Source organism: Schistocerca americana, chromosome 1 (assembly GCF_021461395.2).
Source record: "Schistocerca americana isolate TAMUIC-IGC-003095 chromosome 1, iqSchAmer2.1, whole genome shotgun sequence".
Lineage (NCBI taxonomy): Eukaryota > Metazoa > Arthropoda > Insecta > Orthoptera > Acrididae > Schistocerca > Schistocerca americana.
Window position 1 is genome coordinate 266252660 of NC_060119.1, and position 21132 is coordinate 266273791.

The following is a 21132-nucleotide window of genomic DNA, read 5'->3' on the forward strand; positions in this document are numbered from 1 at the left end:
TCTGCCACACACATCTCCCCCTTTCCACCCCGTTACACCCCCAGAACATAATTTATCCCCTGACATGGCTCTAATGCATTTAGAAGTGGTACAAACATTTAATATTTGTTTTAATCCATTTCATTTAAAGATTAACATTTATTTTATAACATTGAAATAATATTTTTAACAATCTGTAATTTTTCTATCCCCTGCAACTTGAAAACTATTAATCTTGAAGAATAAATGTAGAGGATGTTTTTGTATGAAATTTAATGCAGTTTAATTTTGTAATGAACACACAATCACACACACATTGTTCATAGCACTCCCTCCTAGCACTGTACAAAAATTTGCAACTAGGTGATTTCCCCCCTCGCCACCAGGCAATGTTGTTGTTGTTTGTTTTTTTTTTTCTTTTTTTTCCTCCTAGGGCTAAATCTGTTTTGTACACTGACTGCATTTCTCTGGTATTCTACCACTGAAATGAAGTCTGCCAACTGCTCTACCTATAACTGGGCTTATGTGATCCTTTCATCCTTTCATTTCACAAATCTACAAGTTATTACACACTGGTATTTGTATGAGTTGACCACCTACATCTACATGGTTACTCTGCAATTCACACTTAAGTGCCTAGCAGAGGGTTCATCGAACCATTTTTATACTACTTCTCTACCATTCCACTCTCGAATGGCACGTGGGAAAAAGGAACACCTACATCTTTCCGTTCGAGCTCTGATTTCTCTTATTTTATTATTATGAACATTTCTGCCTAGTGGGTGTCAACAAAATATTTAAACATTCCGAAGAGAAAGTTGGTGATTTAAATTTCGTAAATAGATCTCGCTGCAAAGAAAACCGCCTTTGTTTCAGTGACCGACACCCCAACCCGCATATCATATCAGTGACTCTCTCACCCCTATTGCACAATAACACAAAACGAGCTGCCCTTCTTTGCACTTTTTCGTTGTCCTCCGTCAAACCTACCTGGTAAGGATCCCCTACCACGCAGCAATATTCCAGCAGAGGACAGACAAGTGTAATGTAGGCTGTCTCTTTAGTGGGTTTGTCACATCTTCTAAGTGCTCTGCCAACAAAGTGCAGTTTTTGTTTTCCCCACAATATTATCTATGTAGTCTTTCCAATTTAAGTTGCTCGTATTTGCAATTCCTACGTAGTTAGTCGAATTGACAGCCCTTAGATTTGTGCAATTTATCGTATACCCAAAATTTATGGGATTTCTTTTAGTACCCATGTGGATGATGTCGCGCTTTTCTTTGTTTAGTGCTAATTGCCACTTTTCGCACCATACAGAAATTCTCTCTAGATCATTTCGTAATTGGAATTGATTGTCTGATGATTTTACTAGACGGTGAATTACAGTGTCATCTGCAAACAATCTAAGAGGGCTGCTCAGATTATCACCTAGATCATTTATATAAATCAGGAACAGCAGAGGGCCTATGACACTACCTTGCGGAACACCAGATATCACTTCTGTTCTACTCGACGATTTACAGTCTATCACTACGTACTGTGATCTCTCTGAGAGGAAATAATGAATCCAGTCACACAACTGAGACGATACTAAATATGCACGCAATTTGATTAATAGTCACTTGCGAAGAACGGTATCAAAAGCCTTCTGGAAATCTAGAAATATGGAATCGATCCCAGATCCCATGTCGACAGCACTCATTACTTCATGGGAATAAAGAGCTAGTTGTGTTTCACAAGAACGATATTTTCTGAATCCGTGTTGGTTATGCATCAATAAGTCATTTTCTTCAAGGTGATTCATAATGTTCGAGTACAGTATATGCTCCAAAATCCTACTGCAAATTGAGGTCAGTGATATGGGTCTGTAATTCAATGGGTTACTCGTATCTCCTTTCTTGAATATTGGTGTGACCTGTGCTACTTTCCAGTCTTTAGGAACAGACCTTCCGTCAAGAGAGCGGTAGTATATGATTGCTAAGAAAAGTGCTATTGTGTCTGCATACTCTGAAAGGAACCTGACTGGTATACTATCTGGACCGGAAGACTTTCCTTTCTTAAGTGATTTGAGTTGTTTCGCAACACCTAAGATATCTACTTTTATGTCACTCATGCTAACAGCTGTTCTGGTTTTGAATTCTGGAATATTTACTTCGTCTTCTTTCATGAAGGAATTACGGAAAACTGTATTTAGTAACCCCGCATTAGTGGCACCGTCATCGGTAACATTTCCATCGCTATCACGCAGTTACTGTATTGACTGTTTTTTGCCACTGGTGTACTTTACATACAAATAGAATCTCTTTGGGTTTTCTACCATATTTTGAGACAATATTTCATTGTGAAAACTATTAAAAACATCTCGCATTGACGTCCGCACTAAATTTTGAGCTTCTGTGAAACTTAGCCAGTCTTGGGGCTTTTGCGTTCTTCTGAATTTGGCATGCTTTTTTCGTTGCTTCTGCAACAGTGTTCCAACATGTTTTGTGTACCATGGTGTATCAGTCCCGCCTCTTATTAACTTATGTGGTATGAATCTATCTATTGCTGTCGATACTGTATCTTTGAATTTGAGCCATATCTGGTCTACACTTACATAATTAGCTTGGAAGGAATGGAGACCCTCTCTTAGGAAGGCATCAGTCGAATTTTTATCTGCTGTTTTGTGGTTTTGGTTGATATGGTTTTGAGCCTCGCTACAATGACCTTGTGTTCACTAATCCCAGTTACGACTCATTGATATTGTAGTTATATGAAACTGCGCACAGTTTTTTGTTTGAAGGATCTATGGTACACTGAGGTTAAAAGAGGAGCTAATTTAACCACATATTCAGTACAGAATCTGATGGAGATTCAATTGGGACATGAGCTTTTTTCAATTATAGCAATTTCCGGTGTTCCTCAATGCTGCTGACACTTAACATCTGCTTTTCTCTGTGGTGATGTGAAAATTAAATTGGGGCTATACTCCCCTTGCTACCTCCAGTTTCAGTTCTTGCCTTATCAATGAGTATCTGGAAACTAACTTTGGTGCCACTAGAAACCTTTACATATGACCAAAATTTCTTGGATTTTGATAGAAATTTTTTGATAATATTCAGCTGTAATAGTCACTGAATGCTTAAAATGTTGCCCTCTTCACAGATAAACAACTTTCATTCAACATCTATCTATAGCCATATGTTTTGCTTCACACCTGTTATGATGTGGTCAATGTTTCTTTTGAAGTTTGTTTACAGCAACTGTATAACACAGGAGGTGCCTCCCAACTTGGACTGTTTTTCTAGTTACGTATCCATCAAGTGTATGATTAATTACTTGTTTAAAATTGAGCCACCATTGGATCCATGGTCCTGTCCAGACCTAAATGATTAGTTCTTCAAACAATGGAAAATCCAGGATGGAATGTAACAATATTACGAAAAGGAAAATTGCACTCACCATATAGCGGAGATGCTGAGTTGCAGCAATAAATAATACATATTGCCTTTTTGTCTACTTTACTGCTTTAGCTGCCCTTTGTACCTGAGCAATGATTGCTGCTACAACTGACCCATGGTGACTGATACCACTTTCAACATGGACATCTTCGAAAATGACAGTTCTTTTTGTTGCCATAACATCCAATCTCCCCCCCCATGAACCATGGACCTTGCCGTTGGTGGGGAGGCTTGCGTGCCTCAGCGATACAGATAGCCGTACCGTAGGTGCAACCACAACGGAGGGGTATCTGTTGAGAGGCCAGACAAACGTGTGGTTCCTGAAGAGGGGCAGCAGCCTTTTCAGTAGTTGCAAGGGCAACAGTCTGGATGATTGACTGATCTGGCCTTGTAACAATAACCAAAACGGCCTTGCTGTGCTGGTACTGCGAACGGCTGAAAGCAAGGGGAAACTACAGCCGTAATTTTTCCCGAGGGCATGCAGCTTTACTGTATGATTACATGATGATGGCGTCCTCTTGGGTAAAATATTCCGGAGGTAAAATAGTCCCCCATTCGGATCTCCGGGCGGGGACTACTCAAGAGGATGTCGTTATCAGGAGAAAGAAAACTGGCGTTCTACGGATCGGAGCGTGGAATGTCAGATCCCTTAATCGGGCAGGTAGGTTAGAAAATTTAAAAAGGGAAATGGATAGGTTGAAGTTAGATATAGTGGGAATTAGTGAAGTTCGGTGGCAGGAGGAACAAGACTTCTGGTCAAGTGACTACAGGGTTATAAACACAAAATCAAATAGGGGTAATGCAGGAGTAGGTTTAATAATGAATAGGAAAATAGGAATGCGGGTAAACTACTACAAACAGCATAGTGAACGCATTATTGTGGCCAAGATAGATACGAAGCCCACGCCTACTACAGTAGTACAAGTTTATATGCCAACTAGCTCTGCAGATGACGAAGAAATTGAAGAAATGTATGATGAAATAAACGAAATTATTCAGATTGTGAAGGGAGACGAAAATTTAATAGTCATGGGTGACTGGAATTCGAGTGTAGGAAAAGGGAGAGAAGGAAACGTAGTAGGTGAATATGGATTGGGGGACAGAAATGAAAGAGGAAGCCGCCTGGTCGAATTTTGCACAGAGCACAACATAATCATAACTAACACTTGGTTTAAGAATCATGAAAGAAGGTTGTATACATGGAAGAACCCTGGAGATACTAAAAGGTATCAGATAGATTATATAATGGTCAGACAGAGATTTAGGAACCAGGTCTTAAATTGTAAGACATTTCCAGGGGCAGATGTGGACTCTGACCACAATCTATTGGTTATGACCTGTAGATTAAAACTGAAGAAACTGCAAAAAGGTGGGAATTTAAGGAGATGGGACCTGGATAAACTAAAAGAACCAGAGGTTGTACAGAGATTCAGGGAGAGCATAAGCGAGCAATTGACAGGAATGGGGGAAATAAATACAGTAGAAGAAGAATGGGCAGCTTTGAGGGATGAAGTAGTGAAGGCAGCAGAGGATCAAGTAGGTAAAAAGACTAGGGCTAGTAGAAATCCTTGGGTAACAGAAGAAATATTGAATTTAATTGATGAAAGGAGAAAATATAAAAATGCAGTAAGTGAAACAGGCAAAAAGGAATACAAACGTCTCAAAAATGAGATCGACAGGAAGTGCAAAATGGCTAAGCAGGGATGGCTAGAGGACAAATGTAAGGATGTAGAGGCCTATCTCACTAGGGGTAAGATAGATACCGCCTACAGGAAAATTAAAGAGACATTTGGAGATAAGAGAACGACTTGTATGAATATCAAGAGCTCAGATGGAAACCCAGTTCTAAGCAAAGAAGGGAAAGCAGAAAGGTGGAAGGAGTATATAGAGTGTCTATATAAGGGCAATGTACTTGAGGACAATATTATGGAAATGGAAGAGGATGTAGATGAAGATGAAATGGGAGATATGATACTGCATGAAGAGTTTGACAGAGCACTGAAAGACCTGAGTCGAAACAAGGCCCCCGGAGTAGACAATATTCCATTGGAACTACTGACGGCCGTGGGAGAGCCAGTCCTGACAAAACTCTACCATCTGGTGAGCAAGATGTATGAAACAGGCGAAATACCCTCAGACTTCAAGAAGAATATAATAATTCCAATCCCAAAGAAAGCAGGTGTTGACAGATGTGAAAATTACCGAACTATCAGCTTAATAAGCCACAGCTGCAAAATACTAACACGAATTCTTTACAGACGAATGGAAAAACTAGTAGAAGCCAACCTCGGGGAAGATCAGTTTGGATTCCGTAGAAATGTTGGAACACGTGAGGCAATACTGACCTTACGACTTATCTTAGAAGAAAGATTAAGGAAAGGCAAACCTACGTTTCTAGCATTTGTAGACTTAGAGAAAGCTTTTGACAATGTTGACTGGAATACTCTCTTTCAAATTCTCAAGGTGGCAGGGGTAAAATACAGGGAGCGAAAGGCTATTTACAATTTGTACAGAAACCAGATGGCAGTTATAAGAGTCGAGGGACATGAAAGGGAAGCAGTGGTTGGGAAGGGAGTAAGACAGGGTTGTAGCCTCTCCCCGATGTTGTTCAATCTGTATATTGAGCAAGCAGTAAAGGAAACAAAAGAGAAATTCGGAGTAGGTATTAAAATTCATGGAGAAGAAATAAAAACTTTGAGGTTCGCCGATGACATTGTAATTCTGTCAGAGACAGCAAAGGACTTGGAAGAGCAGTTGAATGGAATGGACAGTGTCTTGAAAGGAGGATATAAGATGAACATCAACAAAAGCAAAACAAGGGTAATGGAATGCAGTCTAATTAAGTCGGGTGATGCTGAGGGAATTAGATTAGGAAATGAGGCACTTAAAGTAGTAAAGGAGTTTTGCTATTTGGGGAGCAAAATAACTGATGATGGTCGAAGTAGAGAAGATATAAAATGTAGGCTGGCAATGGCAAGGAAAGCGTTTCTGAAGAAGAGAAATTTGTTAACATCGAGTATAGATTTAAGTGTCAGGAAGTCATTTCTGAAAGTATTCGTATGGAGTGTAGCCATGTATGGAAGTGAAACATGGACGATAAATAGTTTGGACAAGAAGAGAATAGAAGCTTTCGAAATGTGGTGCTACAGAAGAATGCTGAAGATTAGATGGGTAGATCACATAACTAATGAGGAAGTATTGAATAGGATTGGGGAGAAGAGAAGTTTGTGGCACAACTTGACCAGAAGAAGGGATCGGTTGGTAGGACATGTTCTGAGGCATCAGGGGATCACCAATTTAGTATTGGAGGGCAGCGTGGAGGGTAAAAATCGTAGAGGGAGACCAAGAGATGAATACACTAAGCAGATTCAGAAGGATGTAGGTTGCAGTAGGTACTGGGAGATGAAAAAGCTTGCACAGGATAGAGTAGCATGGAGAGCTGCATCAAACCAGTCTCAGGACTGAAGACCACAACAACAACAACAACAACAACAACATCCAATACACTTCCTGCACAAGTGGGCTTCCAAACTGTCTATTCAAAGTATTCTTCAGAGAAGGCATATGACTAGTTTTTCACAGGGTGCCTTGTCTCACTACCACATACAAAATTGTAACTACCCCTATTGATTGTTGGATCATTATAAAGTCCCCACCAATGCCAACACCATGATTGGAAAACGTGTGTACTACTCAGTAGTTTTTGGTTGCAACCAAGAAAAAGACTGGTGTTTGATAATCTATGTATTTACATTTATTGAAGCAGAATGCTCACTTGCTAGTACACCTCTCTACAACCAGACAGAGTGTAACAGGTGGCTCACAACTTCTGTAACAATGCACTCACTGGTTGTTACTGCAAGTAGATAAGAGGTGTTTGAGCATGAGAAAAGCCAACATCTGGCACAAACTTGTCTATTCCTTTCAGCATCTAAATTACACATTTAATTTTCTTGATGCAAACACAGAGGTAGAAAGAAAACAAATACTACAAATTGTGATGAGTCTGCCACTTTTTCCTGACCAGGACAAAACTGTAACACAGTGTCAGCAAATGCAAACATTTGAGCATTCCAAAGGATGCTACTATATAAGCAGTAGAGTAGACAAGTTGGGAGTAGTTTTGGAAAATAATTGATCGTCACTTCAGACTATGGTGTCAGTAGCATCTGCTCACAGAGTTGTGCAACTAACAACAGGGTACCAACTGAATAATTCAAGTACTGGTGCTCAACTTCACTAATGCAACTGGCTACTACAGTCTGTGCAAAAGGAAGGTATTGATCCTGAAAGGCTCATTTTCCTGAAGAAGCATTACTGTATTTATTAGAGTAAATTAAAACTGTACAAGAGACATTGGAAGTTCTGAAAACTCTCACCCACAACATTTATGAGTATCTGCATAGTATGAAAATAAGAGTGTGGTGTGCAAGATTTTTGGGCTGATCTTCTTGCATCAAATCACAACATTAGATATGAATGTGAACAACATAAAGCAATTTTTTTTCACAGATTTAACAGAAAAAGGGCTATAGTTTCTCATGGATGTTAATGCAAGAGCACACACTGCCGATATGTATGACAGTATTACGACAGTCTCCACCACTAAAAACACACACACACACACACACACACACACACACACACACACACACACACACACACACACAGAAATATTAAGTAAGTTTATTATTTTTGTACTGCGTAGTAAAAGAATAGTGAATAGGTGTTGGTCTACTCCTTACAGAACCTGCAGTACACACAGATGCTCTTGAACCATGACTTGCTCACAACTATGCTCCTCCTCCATCCTAAGTATCCCACAGCTTGAACGGTTAGTCCCTTCACTGCTGCCAGAAGCAATCAATGAACCAGTTAAACCTGACAACACTACCTCTGTAACAATGTAACTTACTACTGGAAGCGGGTAAGAGATATTTGGCCACAAGAGATATCATGTAACCAAACTTGCAAGTCAGAACAACAGCGTGACACAAAGTGCAGATTGTGATATGTAATCCATGACACAGTAAGCTAACTGCTCAATTAAACAATGACAGAAAATCAAGTAATCATGGAACCTTTCTTATATGCTTCCAGTCCTTCACACTGTAATAATTATGTGCAATATTGACTGTATAAGGGTACCAGGCAGAACCAATGATTACTCACAACTACAGAAACAATGCTCTTTTAGGTTAATAGTGCAAACTGGTATGAGACATTGGCTACACTGATGGCATCTGTCAAAACTTGCATATTCATATCAGTATCTAAATTTACATCTTTCTTTCATTTGACAACACATCCAGTCAGTTTTGAGAAGTCTGAAACTTATAACTCGTGTAGTGGACAAACATTGATGCCTGTAACACCAGCATTAGGAAATTTAAATGGACAGTAATTCAAAATGAGCCTGAAATGTCCATGTGTCTTTAAAAATAAGAAGCGAGGAGGGAAGAAAATGATCTGCTCATTTGAGCTGAAAGACTGGAAATAACTTTGGCACTAGATTATGTAGGAGACAAATGAGTATTATTTACTTTTCTTCCATCAAAAGGAATAATCAAGCTTCGTACACGATACATAACCACACATAAAAAGCTAACTTGAAGACTCCATCATAAGTTCACATGCTTAATTGTTGGTAGCAATATTTTCCACAATATCGCTCAATGGCTTCACATATCACTGCATGTATAGTTTGATAACATGGTTCACAGCTTATATTAATAACCACATTCCTGTAATGGAGAAACTAAGGATACATCATCTCTGTTCTATCTATGTTTGGTACATTCAGTCTGCTAAATCCAGTCCTGATCCTGCCAGTTATATACCTGGCAGAGCAGGTGCAGCAACAGATATCAGTTCACATCTCTCTTATCGCGTGTGTACTTAAGTGCAAAAATGTCAGCTCAACATGATTTCAAGGAAAGTACAGACTTATGTTAGTAGTCTATAACAGAAAAATATAAAATACTCTGACGACCTGCCCACAAATGTAAATGCCATCATAACCAATGTGCATTTTGATGCATTTCTCATTGAGAACATTTAAAATTAAATAGATATTTTGACAAAGGATTACATGAACCCTGATGGCGACACAAAAAAACCATTTTCACATACAGTAGAGATACTGTGGGTTACAGTATTTGATTTCAAAGAACTTGCCAAGATTATAAAAAAGTGATACCAAAATTTGCAATATGGCCTTCAATGGACCACTCTAGGTCACTGTACAATGGTTAATACAAGGAGTTGTTGTTATTCTATAGTACAATAGTTATACAATGAATTATTATAATGTGTTATTACATAGGTTTCTTTGCTCTTGTGCCTGTTCAATATGTCTTCAGTCTTTCTGGTATCTCATCCCCAACTCCCTCTTGCTGTATTTTGGTATTGTCTGTTTTGTTTTCTAGGTCATCTACTGTAATATGGAGTTCTCTTCCAACTGCCTCAATTTCTGCAATCCATTTAATGTTGTTCTTACTATCCCACAGTTTTTGTATTATTCTCTAACCATTCTGTTTTCTGTTGTTCTGATTAGATGTCCAAAGAATAAGACACATTGGTCCTGATCATATGCATTACCAATTCCATATTCTTGTCTATTGTTTCTTCTGACAGTAATCGCTAATCCTCACTTACCTGGTATTTATGTACATTTACATTTGCATCTGCATACATAGTCCACAATCCACTGTGTGGTGCATGCCAAAGGGTATCTTGAACCACTAATAGTCATTTCCTTTCCTGTTGCACTCACAAATAGAGCAAGGGAAAAATGGCTGTCTATAAGCCTCTGTATAAGCCCTAGTCTTTCTGATCCTTACACAAAATGTATATTGGCAGCAGTAGAATCATCCTGCATTCAGCTTCAAATGCCATTCTCTAAATTTTATCATGAAAAGAACATTATCTTCCCTCCAAGGATACCCATTTGAGTTTGCAAAGCTTCTCCATAATACTTGTGTGTTGACAACCTCCCGGTAACAAATACTGCACCATGACATTGAACTGCTTCAATGCCTGAGACATAACACACAGGTACTGCACATCTGTTATGTCATTAGCACTCAATAATTATAGATTTATGTCAAAGTTTATTTAATCTATAATATAGTTGTTTATGTAACACGTGATAGGTGCACGAAAACCAGGTGACAGGCCAAGTTAAATTTAAATTCATTGTTCAGCTTATTCTTCTCACCCGCCTGATTCCACTGATTCTGTTAGTTTGGGTATACATTATGTTAATTAAAAGTTATAATTAATTGAAGATAATGCTAAAGTTCAATAAGTGGAAAACCTATAAGCTAATTGGCAGAATACAATATAATGACTTATGCCCCAGAAACGCTAAGCACTCTGATTTTCCACAGTGCATTTTAAACTACCAATACTCCACGCATATTTTGCCCTAACCACTGTCAGATTTTGACCTTCAGCTGCCTACCTTTGTTACATTAATTTTTCTGTACGGTATGACATACACCAATTGTTAATTAATACAATAATTAATAATTTCATATAATTTACTATGATTTTCAATATGGTGCTTATATTTGTAAACAAGGGGATTCACATTGCGGAAGCATAATAGTATCATCCTATTTTTCTAAATTTTTAAACAGTAACATTTTATAAACCAAATTTTAGTGAAAGCTTGCAATTATTTTAAAAAAATGGCTCTGAGCACCATGGGACTCAACATCAGAGGTCATCAGTCCCCTAGAACTTATAACTACTTAAACCTAACTAACCTAAGGACACCACACACATCCATGCCCGAGGCAGGATTCGAACCTGCGAACGTAGCAGTCACGCGGCTCCAGACTGAAGCGCCTAGAACCGCTCGGCTACACTGGCCGGCAATTATTTTAAAAGAACCACATTCAACATAGCTGATTTTTGAAGTATTATGTAGTTCTTGAAATAATAGGAAGTTCTCATACCAGTCTTTACATGACTATTTGAGTCCCAGAGTATACAAGCGGCCATAAATCACAGAGGCAACAACTATGTCACTCAGTACGGAAAAATTTGATGCAGTCTTAACAGGTCGTAAAATGTACCACATTTGAGTACAATTTCATATTCTGTCATGTGTGCTTATTAAATCAATGACAATATCTCGTAATTGATTTAACAACATGAGTTCACATTTGACTTCAATGACTGAATAACTGTGAAAATGGTGTTCTGCTATGGTAACAATCCAATGCAGTAACAGTCAGTGTCAAATAGTACGAACATACTTTCACTGTGCAATATGATGCTGTAGTTACATTTTATGTTCAATCTGAAAAATATTGTGTTACATATCACCTAACATAGTGACTAATCTTGTGACTTAATGTTAATCATCCTTTTGCCACATCAACCGATTGGTAATTATCTAATTGAGGTGAGATCTACTGCATTACGACTGCATAGCTAGAACTATAAGTACGACCAGTAGATAACTATTCGTTTACCTGTACTTAATAGAAACCTGAGAGACTGCAACTGGACAGGTCTACATTACTGGAATTGTCCTATCACCAACTGTTTTTGATCAGTTTTGACAGCAGAGAGAAGTACCAGCTACCCAGGGCAACAAAGCAGTTGAAGTGAATTAATTACGTTTTCCTTTAACCTGACCACGTGAGGGTCCCAAACACTTGAACAGTACTCAAGAATGGGTCACTCTAAGTGTTCTACAAGTGGTCTCCTTTAAAGATGACCAACACTCTCCTATAACTCTCCCAATAAACTGAAGTTGACAATTCTGGAGCATACCAGCAAGGCAAAAATATAGTTGATGGTGCAGTGGATGGGAGTGTTAGTTCTTTGGGCAATAGTTGCAATCTCAGGTGAAAATAGCACATAAGTGGCCTAGATGGCTTCCTCAGATGGTCTTAGAATTATTTTTCCATTTGCTGATTGTCAGGGCCTCTGTCTGCACGGACAGAATGTATGTTTTTGTGACAATTTCTCTGAATCTATGACAACAGTAAAAGGATGTTGCAAAAGAAATACACATTAGTAACAACTGCACTCATTAAGTTTCAGAGTAATTAACACTGTTGACTAAAATATTGTTACTGAAATAGAACCCCATATTTTGGAAAACTAACCAGTGTGATTTAATAGAAATTATTGTTTTAGATAAAAGTTTTCAGTCGAACAAGTCTATTCCACCATTCAGTTATTCTATAATAGAAATCTGGAATTGTAACTAACAGAAGTACAGAAGATCTGTGCTCAAAATTACAGCCAATGTACGCAGATAAGCTAGCACAAATCATATGTCGTAAAAGGTGCAGTTCTGCCCAAATTCTGTTTTCAAGAGTTTATACAGTGACTGTATTTCAGTGATTGTCTGTGAACTTGTACTTAATCTCATGAATTATGTAAACCTTGAACAATGTGAAAACTGTGACAACAGTATTGGACTGTGAATCATTATTTCCAAATTATACTTACTGTGTGCATAATTTTTGTAATGAGTTGCCCATTAGATTTCAAGGACAGAGATTTGTAAGCTTTATTTAGTGAATGTGTGAACGATTCACTGAACTAATACGTCTATGTTAAGTTACTGCACTTCAACAGCTGTATTAATAGAACATCAACAGAGTGTAGTAAGGGATTAACGATTTATCTGTGCATAAATTATGATAGATGATACTCGAGCTGAAAATAAACAGTAGGTTCTTTAACGTCAAAGTGCAATTAAAGTGTTCTGGACTGTAAACCTGGTGTTGACCACATTATTTACAATAGCCTACTAATGACAATCACTTTTCAGCCAGATATGGCAGTGGTGCAGCTACTGGAGGCATTTTAGCACAGGTAAATAGGGTAACACTACAAAGCTTCCAATCAGTGTTCCCAACAGCAAAACAAATCCTTACCATTTGCAACTACCTTCCTCATCTACAAACAATAAAAAAAAAAGGCAACCGTCTGCTAAGTACCAGCCCGCAAATGTGAGAACCATGGAGGTCTGCACATTTCAAATTGCGACACATTGTGATGTTCCCTACGCGCAGTGATCATTACTGCAGCACAGCATCAGGCATATGGTTAGTACCAGAATTTCAGAAATGAGAAATAAGTTGATGTCTGAAAAGTCAGTGACTCCACCGAGCAATTAAAAGTTTATGAATATCTTAAAACCAGTTGCTTCCAAGCCACTTTTTTTGCCTCAGTGATGATGAACCTTTGTAACAAAGTTCAACTGGTCAAGGTTCAAGGAATTTTGTTTGTATAAATTTACTGCAATTATGGTTGATCAAATAATCAAGAAATTATGGAGACCCTTTATTACCTCACAATATTCACATAATGTGTAGCAAGAATGTTAACTGTTTGAGAGAACATAGTTGAAGTAGAGCAGATGGCTTGCAACTTCTGTAAAAATGCACTCTCAGATTGTTATTGCAAGCAGGTAAGAGATGTTTGGCCACAACAGCCAAACTCTGGCAAAACTTGCACATTTCTTCCAAATTAAATTTCAGTTGATAAAAAAAAGGCCAGGGTGGAAAGAAAACACATTCCACAAACTTTGAAAACTCCGGCACTCACCATGACACAAAAGAACAAATACTTAACATTTGTGTTAGTAAATGAAAACAATTGGCAATCTGAAAAGGTGGTGCACGTTTAAAAAACATTACGACAGCATTCTGGAAAGATTTAGTCAACGCATATTCACATCCCACAACAAAATACTCCTGAGCTGTAGTATGAGTACGTGTTTGTAAATCATCAACACCGATCTGTCACGTAACACTTTATCTTCTAACTGAACACTATACAAGGTGTACATAAAGTCCGAAAACACTTTCAATTATTTATTTATTGCACAAGAACCGAACATTGTACAGATATCATAAATATGTCATTTTAAAGAGAAGCCCTGAAAGTTTATTTTCATGTGTACACCACAACATAGTTTGGTCATTTGTCGATAGTCAGTGCTAGTCACAAACATCACGAGTTCAGGTGCGAAGTGAGCTTTCTGTGTTTTGGAGTTTGACAAAAACAAGTGTGCAGCAATGGCTGATGCCTCAAATGCAATCGGACTCTCCAGGCATCTTTCAGCAGGATGGGGATCCACCCTATTTTCATCGTGAAGTTTGTGGGTACCTGAACACGGAGCTGCCACATCGATGGATTGGCTGTGCTACAGAAGGGGACAGCTGTTTCGAAATGGCCTCCCCAACCACCAGATCTCAATCCGTGTGCCTTTTTTCTGTGGAGACACATTAAAGATCTGGTGTCGTGTACCGCCTCTACAAAGTGTTGTAGCACAGCTCCATGAGAAAATACAGGCAGTGACTGCCACAGTCGATGACACCATGCTGGGACGGGTATGGCAAGAATTCGATTACTGTATAGACATCTCCTGGGTCACTCATGGTTCACATATTGAATGTTTGTAAAAAAAGCTTTCAGAGTTTCTCTTCAAAATGCAATATGTATGACATCTGTACAATGTCTAGTTCTTGTGCAGTAAATAATTGAAAGTATTCCCGCATTTTATGTACACCTTGTATACAGTTATAGGCTTATCAGTAAGCAGCAAATAAGCAGTGAATAGTAATTCCTGTGTGCCTTACCGATCCAATAGCACATCGAAACTACCATCTGCTCTCAAAACGTTATTTCTTCCCCCCCCCCCCCCCCCCCCCCCAAAAGAAAAAAAAGAAAAAAAAGTGCACTATGTCTTGCACAGTTACTTTCCTTAATGTTGCCAGTAACAATTTGTTACACAGATTATGACCACTGTACTCTTATCTACTGCTAATACATCATTACACTCAATATGTAATGACTGTGTGAGAATAACACTTGCAGAAGTAAAGCTGATGACAAAATTTCTGAAGCACTGATCTCTCAGATTACTATTGCAAGCAGGTAAGAGATGATTGTCCAAAGCAGACAACATCTGGCAAAACTTGCATATTTCATCATCACATTACCAGCGAAGTAGACAAATCTGGCCACTAATGTTAGCAAATCAAAGTAACAAAGTATTTCAAATTAAGAGTAAATTGTAACATGTAGTTTATGAGACATTATGTTAATACACTCAATTAAAAACTGGCAGACATATCAAGCAATTTGGGAATTTCTTTCCCATTCACAAAGAAAGCATCGTGATCACAGTTTGAGTCCAGTATTTTCAAATGAACTGCTTATGACTTACAGTTCCTGTAGCAATGTATCCACAGGTAACTTTGCATGAGAGCCAACATTTTTTTTCCAGCTGAATGTGTGTGAACAGCAGGGAAACTCCTATTTTGTCCACAAAAGGCAATGCCAAAATTGAATATATAAGGGCAGTCAAATGAAAGCAAGCAAACAGAAAAAGTAAGTTAACTGTTTATTATTTCAAAAGTATTGGCCAGAACTGTTAATACATTTCTCCCACTGTGAGCCAAGAAAGCCATCTTTACTGTTTCATTTAGCAACATTTGCTGCTTAGCACAGTTTTAGACTTTACCACTGAGGTAACTCAATTTTCTTCTACAGCATTTCTAAGATCAGTAGATGTACTTTTATGATTAATATGACATTCTCAGATCCAAAGAAGTCCCTTGATCTTAGGAACCACTGTCCACATAATTTTATGTTTCTGTCCCTTCAGCTTCCTAGTAGGCCTTATTAGAGGAGAATTCTGCATATATACCCATACCCTGCAAATCACTGAGTGTACATCTTCCCAGTACCTTTTCCTATTCCATTCCCGTATGAAGCATGACGAAAGTGATCAATCACTACTGTGCATGCTGTAATTAGCCTAAATCTCTTTTTGCTATTCCTACAAGAGTGGGGGAGGGGTATCTTCATTTAGGGTCATTCCATGTCAGATCAACACAGAAAAAGACCATTTTTTACTTCACTGCCTCAGATTTTCTTAAAATTTGGCACCGGTGTACTGTTGGTATACACTTAGCAAAATATGAAATTTTACTGATCTATGTCGACTCTTCATTTCTGAATTACAGAGCTGTGAAGTTATCATAAATGGGAGAAAGAACAGGGAATGGTAGTTTTTAGAACAACTGGACCTACAGACTTGGGATAGATAACATTTTACAGCATTTAACTATGTTTCCAGAATGAAATTTTCACTCTGCAGCGGAGTGTGCGCTGATATGAAACTTCCTGGCAAATTAAAACTGTGTGCCCGACCGAGATTCGAACTCGGGACCTTTGCCTTTCGCGGGCAAGTGCTCTACCATCTGAGCTACCGAAGCACAACTCACGCCCGGTCTCACAGTTTTACTTCTGCCAGTATCTCACCTCCTACCTTCCAAACTTTACAGAAGCTCTCCCGCGAACCTTGCGGAACTAGCATTCCTGAAAGAAAGGATATTGCGGAAACATGGCTTAGCCACAGCCTGGGGGATGTTTCCAGAATGAGATTTTCACTCTGCAGCGAAGTGTGCGCTGATATGAAACTTCCTGGCAGATTAAAACTGTGTGCCCGACCGAGATTCGGTACTCATGCCAATTGTTACAACAATACTCACTGTCACAGTGGAGTGTCCTGGTGTGTGTGTGTGTGTGTGTGTGTGTGTGTGTGTGTGTGTGTGTGTGTGTAGTTAAGTTAGTTACTTGTGACTGCTATTAAAGATTACTTACTGTGTAGGCCAAATATTTTGTGCTTTAATAACAGAAGGTGTTGTTGGAAGATAAAAAGTGACTTAAAATCAATCATGAAAATGTAAAAGTTATGGCTAATTTTTAAAAAGTGATTTTCTACTTCAACATTAACTGTGTTTGAGTTTGCAATTATGACATTTAGCTTAGTGTTTTGGGGAGTCTAGATGCTCATGCATGGTTAATGAAACAATAAGGACAGTATAGGAGTGTGGAACACATATGTTGCTGTTCACTGGCCAGTTTACTTTGCGACACTAGCCGCCTTGATGCTGTGATCGTGTGCGGGCCACCGAGCCCATGTCTTCTCACTGCGAACTATATGAAGCTTGTTGTAGGGGAGAGGGTTGGACTGCTGATACTGCACACCATGACTCAATTTGGTTATCCGCTGCTCACTGTGCTATAGCTAAAACCTCAGAAAGGGGTGGATTTTCACACTAGAGGTCACACTCAAGATCTGGAATTAAAAGTGTAATAGCATCTCTCACAATCTAATCAGCATATGACTATCATATCGGACACAAATGACAATGACAACTTAACCGATGGCGTTCGCCACCCGTGTTCAACAGGACTGTGTGGTTGCTTCCTTCAGTGGTAAAACTCAACCCAGGATTCAATAACATGGATGCACTTACAGTACATTTTTGAAAGAGGTTCACACATTTGGTCCAACATTAACTGTCAGTAGTCCCAAAAGCTTGACAGTGTTGTTGCACACTTTTCTCGTATGTGTCCTATTCCTCAACAGACTCATCGTATGTAGAAAAAGGAGACAGATAAACCATGGGGGCCGCAAAGGCCGAAACAGCAGCCAAGGAGCATGCCGACTAAACAAAACAGAAAGCAATGGTTGAAGTACCACAGTTTGACTGCCCAGTGTCTTTGGTGGTGCAACACTGTGGCGAATGATTCTTGATCTCTGATCAACTGATGTAAAATGTCCTACTTAACATTATTAGCCATCATGAGAATTAATGAAGGACCAATCAAGACATAAATATGCATGGATAACAGGACCACCACTGGCCACCAATCATGTTGTAATTAGGTACAAGCACAACATGACCAGTAGACTGAACACAACTTTATGCCACGAAAGTGTTAACAACTTGAACATAGTGTTTAAGTAACATTCAGCAGGAACCAACATGCACACAAAGAGCTACAGCAAAGCACACAGAGAACAGGCTGAGCACTGCTTGGCTGGCCTTAAGTAGAGTTGACCACATAGCGGGCTATGACGGTTGATCTCGCACACACATACAGAAGTCCGAGGCACACTCTGCAGATTTGAAAATACGCACATGCATCACTGCACTTTTCATATCCAAGAAATTCTTATATTCTGTGAGTATCAGTAATGGTTGTTTTGGTGAAAATAAAACCTGTGAATCCTACTGGAAGAACATATATTTTACTTGGAAGTGATGTGTACCAAATGAATGAAGCTTTTTCAAACTTAAAGTGATAAACAGAACCTGTTACTTAATAGTAAGTTTTACAGTGGACTATTTACTTAAATCTTTATCATAACAATGTTTATGTTTGAAAATATCAACATTAGTTGAGTTGTAACAATTAACATAAGTACACAGTTGAATTATTGGATTTTTTTTTACTTATGAAGAAATTATCATCACAAATTTATATTCTGGCCTGTGATTTACAACAGCATAAATCTGGAAATGTTAAAACATGTACTTTTCAAAAAAAATTAAAATTTTAAATTTTGTTTTGAAAATAATTTTCTTATATTAACCATATCTTGTTGTATACCATAGGAAAGATAGTGAAAAATACTATAAAATGGTATTGATCCATGGTCTGTAGCTCAATTAGAAAAGCTTCTAATGCAACTCCAAAACCTGCCATTCCCTGTTTTTGGACCCATTTATAATTTTACAGCTATGTAATTCAGGAATTGACTTGGCCCGGCAAAATTTCACATTTTTCTATGTCTATACTAACAGTACACCTATGCCAAATTTCAAGAAAATATGAGATGGTGTGGTTTGGCCCCGTGTTAGTCTGACATGGAATAACCCTTTATGAGCTTTCACCTATCTTCATGCATCTGTCGGTTCTGCTTTTCCAATATCTCAGTGACACTACCCATGGGTCAAATACATTGAGCATTCAAGCTGCCCTCCTTTGTACACCCTAAGGCATTTAACCTGTAGTGAAGCTATCACTCACATACAAATTCTAACACAGGAGTACTGTATTTTGTCTGATTTGGTGAGCACTAGCCTGAGACCACTGTGGTAACAGTAGTAATAGTAGTAATAATAATATAAACCTTTGTGGTGGAAGATTGCACTGTAACTCAGTTGGTGTCACAGCAGTGAATGATACAGGATTAGCACTGAGGTGGGAGGCATGCACCATGAAATACATGCCAGTGCACAATAAACATTTCTTGCATGTTCTACTCTCTAAAGAAAATACTTAATGTGGATTTACCATGTCAGCTGACAGTCAAAGATTGGTACTAGGAATCATGCAGTCAAGGTTACTGGTAACATGTGGACTCCCAAATTCAGCCATGAATCAAGCTGCTTTAATTTTTTGTAAGGATCTGTCGCTACTTGGCATTTGCAAGCTGATATTCCCTGCCCAGTTTTATCAGCCAATATTATGACAGCACAATGTAGACTATGGCAGGTATCCCACAGACATATTAACTGAATAGAGGCATGTTGTAACAGTTGGGTAGTGGTAGTGGTGGTAAGTTCCTACGGGACCAAACTGCCGAGTTCATCAGTCCCTAGGCTTACACTCTACTTAATCTAACTTCTAACTTACACTAAGAACAACACACACACACACACATGCCCAAGGGAGGACCCAAACCTCCGACAGGGAGGGGGGAAGCTGTTGGGAGTGGGGGATGGGGGGGGGGGGGGGGGGGGGAGATAGCGAGCTGTGTGAAATGTGGCAAGGCACCTCAGACCGCATGGCTATCCCGTGCGAAATAACAGTTGGGAGTAGAGAAGTTACAGTATCAGCGAAATATATGATAAACAATATTGTACTACTGTCTGAGGGAAGCCTTGTAATATTTTCCATAGGAGCACCATCTTGTCTCCCAATCGGATGTATGTCCATCAAGTATGAGGCAATATATAAATTCATGCTGCCATATCTGAAATTCTAAAAGTTCACGGCTTATGTACGAGTATAGGAATCTGTACAATATAACATCCAAATGACAAGGAAGCTTTTCCAGATGAATGTGGTCAAAGTGTTAGCTGCCAACTCTGCGTAATTACTATAAGTCTTGCCCTCCTTTTCTGAAGCTGCTTCGAGTGCTGGGCATCCAGCAGCTATTTCTGATGTGTTTTCAAAAAACATTTCAAGAGCTTTGCTGAAGCAGTAGCCTAAAAAATTAGATAGTATCATACTTCAGTATGGAAACAATAATTTGCGTCATCCACATCACTGGCAGAATTTCATGCCCTACATTTCACCGACGATCTGATGATGATTGGTCCTAATGACAAACAGGTGAGCATCGAGTAACAGATTTTGCCAATTGTGAGTTGGTGTTACACGTTTGTTTGATTGCCAGCTTAAGTCCCTTTATAGTATGAAGGCTCTCAATGCTGGAGGTAAACCATTTCTTTGATGAGAACTGTTCACTTTGTTCCTAGTACTGTGCTCTTCTCATACACCAACTCAAGCTAGGATGTTCTTTATGAAAATTTACTATGTACCAATGGACAAAGAGGAAGTGAGAAGGGAAAGAGCTTAATGCCATTCAATCCATTACTTTTGACATTTAAATGATAGCAACTTTATAACAATTAAAAACTGTGCTGATGCTAATACAAACCATGCTGAATAGTTCTCAAATTGATGAAGGAAACTGCACAAAAAGGAAATCCTAGGAGCGAAACTAACCTACTATCTTGAATAAATATATCTTATATTTTCACTTTCTTCCTCTGAAGAATTAAATAGTGCTTCATGTAATACTGGTAAAAACTGGAATAAAGTGAAATTTCTCCACGCAGATGCTCCACTAGTTGCATATGAG

At 38.7% G+C, this 21132-nt stretch overlaps 1 protein-coding gene across 1 annotated transcript in view; it reads right to left on the minus strand.

Annotated features, from left to right (window-relative positions):
* The window catches only part of LOC124580863 (signal recognition particle 14 kDa protein), a 42151-nt gene that overhangs the window by 12452 nt on the left and 8567 nt on the right, over positions 1 to 21132 (minus strand). The window lies entirely within an intron of this gene.